Source organism: Schistocerca gregaria, chromosome X, assembly GCF_023897955.1.
Source record: "Schistocerca gregaria isolate iqSchGreg1 chromosome X, iqSchGreg1.2, whole genome shotgun sequence".
Classification (NCBI taxonomy): Eukaryota; Metazoa; Arthropoda; class Insecta; order Orthoptera; family Acrididae; genus Schistocerca; species Schistocerca gregaria.
Genome location: NC_064931.1, coordinates 247391036 through 247396859, shown reverse-complemented (window position 1 = coordinate 247396859; position 5824 = coordinate 247391036).

Here is a 5824-nt window from a genome sequence, read left to right as displayed (position 1 = left end):
TCTTGGTGCGCGTTTATTCTATGAAATAAACTGTGACAGCGGACAAGGTTGCAGGCACAAGAACTGATTCCTTGCAGTACTGCAACGTGCAAGACCAAGAATATTCACTTCGACTCCACTGACTACTCTCCCAGTTTTGTTGAAGAGGAATTCCCACCCTTCAAAAATGGCTCTGAGTACTATGGGACTTAACATCTATGGTCATCAGTCCCCTAGAACTTAGAACTACTTAAACCTAACTGACCTAAGGACATCCCACAACACCCAGCCATCACGAGGCAGAGAAAATCCCTGATCCCACCCTTGAATAAGAGGCTAGCAACAAATGAAATACGCAAGAACGTAGACAACGATTGAAATGATGAAACTAAGACCAGTCTGCCACTATTCTTCAGGAAAACAACTAAAGAGTCCATTAGATTTCAATTCAAGAGCAAGAAAAAACACAGATGTGGAAAATGTGGAAAGAGAATAAAAAGACGACAAGAAAGGAGAAGTGGAAAGTAATACTCCTGGAAACGAATCCGGACAAGACAAAGAAGAAGGGGAATATGAATGGACGTAGAAACTGACAAATCGGTCGAATTGGACAATACAAGGATGTTTACTCTACTCACGCCAAATGTCTGCGGAACAACAATTAAAAAAAAATATTAGGATTCTGGGGAATTTCTTAAAAACCAATGACGTAGACGCTGCCTCCCTTCAGCAAGTAGCTTACCAAGAGATGAGTCTACAACAGCAATACGATGTGTACAACAATGACTTCTCTACCGTTAGGGGTTGCTGCAGTTTAACCTGAATGGGACTGAAATTAGATAACTTAAGAAAATAAACCAATGGACGAGCTGTCAAAGCCAAACCAAATAAAATAACAATAATAAACCCTCATACTCCATCATGAAGACATAACAGAACTAGTAGAGAATATTATTTTAGTGAAACTATCCCGTACTTTATAAGACACGCAAAGTGTGGCATAATAATGGGAGGAGATTTCAATTGTGTTGTAAGACCGGCAGACACAACACGAACAACCCCTAATTGCGGCCCATGAACTTACATGATTAGAGAACTAGCCATCACGCGATCCCCATCATACATACGTTTCTCCACTGTCAGCCTCGAGACTGGACAGATTTTGTACCTCAACAGGAATAGCTGTTCAGGACTATAAAGTAAGTTGTCGTCAAAATAAAAGGCTTATCCCGGCCCACCATAATGGGAAATGGATACTGCAACCTGATCAAAGCGAATGCTATCGAACATGGATTCATCAGAAGCTGTTCTTTAATAGTGTTCTTGTATGGTGGCATAAACTGGTGAAACCAGGAATTCGTAAACTGTTCAGAAACGTAGCGTATAGTATCAGTGATACTATACGGAAAGACATCGAATTGTATTATGTCGTTGTTCGAAAGCCCCAAGAAAAAGTGGATAACGGAGAAGACGCATCTGGTGAACTGAATAAATTCAAAAATAAGATCCTAGAACTACAGGAAAAGGAACTCGAAGGCAAAATAATCACATGCAATGATAAGGGATACGCTCCAGACGAAAAATGGAGCATCTATCACGTCAATAGAGGACGGGAACTGTGCGGATACAGATTCATTGGAAATCTAACGTCTTCCGGCGGGAACGACACCGTTAACATGGAAGATATTTAGCACCATTTCCGGAGATGCTCGGAGAACAACCATCACATCCCACCAAGACCGCAAATTTGCTACAACACTACACGACTTTCATCATCAAAATAAATATCACTACGTTCATAGGACCCATATCCGAAGAAGAAATTGCAGGCATTCTAAAGCAATTACCACGAAATAGGAGTCCAGGTATTGACGGCATACCGTATGAATTTTACAAAATATTCTAGTCAGTTACAAATTCGGAATTCGTGGACGTTATGAAAGACAAACAAAGGATGGGTCAAACATATTTAGAAAATGGAGGAGTAAGAGATTAGACCCATCGACAGCGAGGTGATTAGAGACGCAGCACAAGCTCATATTAGGGAAGGATGGAGAAAGAAATCGACTGTGCCCTTTCAAAAGAACCATCCCGGAATTTTCCTGAAGCGATTTAGGGAAATCACGGATGGATGGCCGGACACGGATTGGAACCGGCGTCCTCCCGAATGCGAGTCCAATGTGGTAACCACTACGCCACCTCGCTCGGTTTCAGAAAAGAACCAAGACTTATAGTCCTTATATCCAAAAGTTAGATATTTAGAAGAATAACTGATTTAAGGCCAATAAATTTGTTACCTGGTGATTCAAAAATAATGGCGCGCGTAATAGCCGCAAGACTAGAAAAGACTCTTCCAGGGATAAATGGGCCTGGCCCAACGTGTAGAGTTCCCAACAGGAACATGATTGATGGCCTTTGCTCTCTGAGACGAAAAAACGTCTTCTCATGGATGTACCTAATCGGTACAGTGGAACTGTTGAACATCGCCATAGAAAACATATTTGACAATGTCAGTCGCCAACATCGAAGGATGTGTGCAATATGATAGCTTCCCACAGACCACAGTACATCTTCTACTACCAGACCGAAATTCAATGCTCTTCAAATTACAAATAAATGGTCACTTCACTGGTGAATTCTCAATTTAGCGCTGAGTCCGGAATATCCATGATATTATTTATAATGTTCTTGGAGCCAATGATCCGCTCAATCACCAACCACACCTGTGGAATAAATGTCGGTGCACAAAGATTCGCCTTTAATGATGATACCGACGATATAACAATTGTACCCAAGCAGTATCAAGACATTGAGAACATATTAAAAATAATGGAGTCTTATAAGGAAGCAGCGGGAGCAACAATAAGCAACAGCAAACCCCGGCTCCTACGGTTGAACCAAACTTCACAACTCACGCCTCATCCATTCACAGAATGTGACACAATGGAAGTGCGCGGCGTTAAACTGAAGAAGAGCATGAACGACCTGATTGAGGATAATTCCAAACCAAAGGTTTAGAAAGTTAGTGGCGCCTTAATAGCGAACTTAAATCTTAGTCAAAAGATACATATGTCAATATGCTGGCCCCCTGAAAAATATGGTATACGGCTCAAATAATTCCCACAAAGCGACAATATATTGCTCAAATAAGGAAGTATACAGGATGGTTCATCTGGAAAGAGATGCTACTCCTCGTAGCTAGAGCCCAGTTAACAAACCCGTCAAATAAAGGTGGATTAAGGATAATAGATTGTGAGAAAATATGCACCGCCCGCATAGTTAAAAAATCTTATGAAGTTCTTGAAACAACCAGCAAGTCAATCGGGTTTATTGAAGGCCACGTTGGAATTACCAGCAGAAGAAGACCTCAACGATGGACACCCACGTATAGTACTCGCACTCTTAAAATCACAATGGGAGTTGTAGAAAAACTCTCAAATGGAGAGAACTTTACCACGAAAAAGAATATAGAACTACAGAAATAAATTTCCAGCACACCGTCAGCCAAATAAAATACAACAGCCTTAACTGGAAGCTAGTGTGGTTTAATTTTTCAGATGCGACTATAATTTCAACGCTGCGTTCTCCCGCTTTCATGTTCTGAAACGATCTGTTCCCGACAGCATTACGGCGACACCACCAGAGACTCACGGGAAACCCTTACTGTGAACACTGTGGCTTGACTGTCACAGTGCTGCATCGAACAGTAGGTTGTTCATGAATCCTGGTCTTGTGAAAGTGGATTGAATTAAAACTTACGATGCAACTAACGACAAGAACGGCAAAACGTACCCCAAGAATATAATGTTCGCAGATTTCAAAACGTTCCAGGATTCAAAGACCAGAACTACCACGTGGCTTATACATTCCTTTATCAACCACGTCATCATCAATGAAGGTGAATCTGTAACCAAATTAAAACTACATTTGAACCAAGAAAGGGTCAAAATTGTCAGAGACTACTGGAAAAAGGAAACTTTTGGCCCATTCATACATTTCTTAAAAATAAGGAATTTAAAAAGCGAAACACCAAACAATTGCTTTTTGAAGGATATCTTGAGTCTGTGTAGATGTATGGCTTAGTTCCCTTATTTCGGATGCAGTCAGAACGAAAATTTAATTCTTCTAAAATGCCGCGAATTACATGATAACATACCCTAAGAAGAAGGTGGTTTCGGTTTCTAGAGGAAATAGGAATAGTCCACAAGCAAAAGCACATTAAGAGAGAAATGACAATAATGCCGCATACTTTTGCAACTTCGAAAACTTGCGAAATAGTATTTTTTTGTAAATTACAGCTGCAAATTTGTTATCAATTATAAATAAAATATATGTTGGAAAAATGCGTGATAAATAACTTCGAAAAAACAATTGGCGCAGCGAAATGGTACAGTAAAAAAAATTAACTCAGATAGACGAGGCAAGGCCGCGAGGAGCGAACATACAGATTCTCCGATGTTCGACTCGCTTTCGCGCCAAACATTTTTTAATTAATTAATTAATTAATTAATGTTTGCAGTTAAAGCATCAAAGTATATCCAGTTTACACCTCCACAATGCGGTATTTTCTGCATATCTTTCTGTTACTGCTACCTTTATTTAAACATTAAGACTTAACATGAACTTCTTACAGACGTAAACGACCACTTTGTTTCGTCCATGACACAAATAACGGCAACAGAAAATAATAGTGGACACCGTAATATCGTCTGTATCTAGTGCGATACAAAACACATGCTACGCCAGGTTGCACATTATGCTACGCACAATAATTCCAGTCTGTACGTTTTACGTCCAGGCTTATCTTCACAAAGCAGGTATACGTACGAGCAACGTTCACTTTACAGAAGTGTTCAAAGTGACGACCTTGCATTTGGAAACACTAAGCTACTTGCTAGATCATGCTTTGCTGGGCCCTATGCAATTCACCTACATCCACCGTTTTCGAAACGGCTTGCACGCGAGTACTATACATTTGATCCTTTAAATGGCCCACAATTAACCTTATAATGGGTCAAGGTCCGGGGAACATTGAAGGAATAACACTGGACCTCCACGACCAATCTACATTCATGTTCAGAAAAAAAACATAAAACTTTGAACGACCAGAGGTAGGACATTCATATTTACAGGGCACGTACATTAGTATGTTCTGCAGAAATTTCCAGTCACGTCGGTTTAGCATGTCTCTTGTTGCATAGTAGGCACAGGGGCCGCCATGGGCCCTAATAACTTTTTGCATGCGCGATGGCATCGACGCGTATAAGGAGCGAATGCTGCATTCACCTAGTTTCAGAGGTTATCTGTGGTGGTCGGCACTGGGTCACAGCGCTGCGGCCAATATTTCACCGTGTCACACACATTTTCGATTGGTGACAAGTCTGGTGATCTAGCGGGTCAGGGCAAAAGTCTGACATCCCGTGACACCAAGAAGGCACGTGTCCGTATAGCAACATGTGATCGAGCATTGACTTGCTGTAAAATGGCACCTGGTGTATAGCTGCGGACCGCAGGAATTCATTCACGTAGGTTACACTGGTCACAGTGCACTGGAAAAGCACCAACTGTAATTTGTAGTTATACTCAATAGCACCCCACATCGTAAGGCCTCTAGGTGGCGCTTTATGTCTGGTGCGAATGCAGTCGCTGTGATGCCACCAGCGCTGTCTGCAGCGAACCAAATTGCGGCCATCACTTTGAAACCAACAGAACCAGGATTCGTCCGGAAACACTGTCTGATGCCATTCCTGTCCACAGTGATGTCGTTCCAAACAACATTGCCGTCTACCATGTTTCTGCACATTCGTCAAAGCAGACGAAGAAGTGGAAGACGCACGTAATCCGC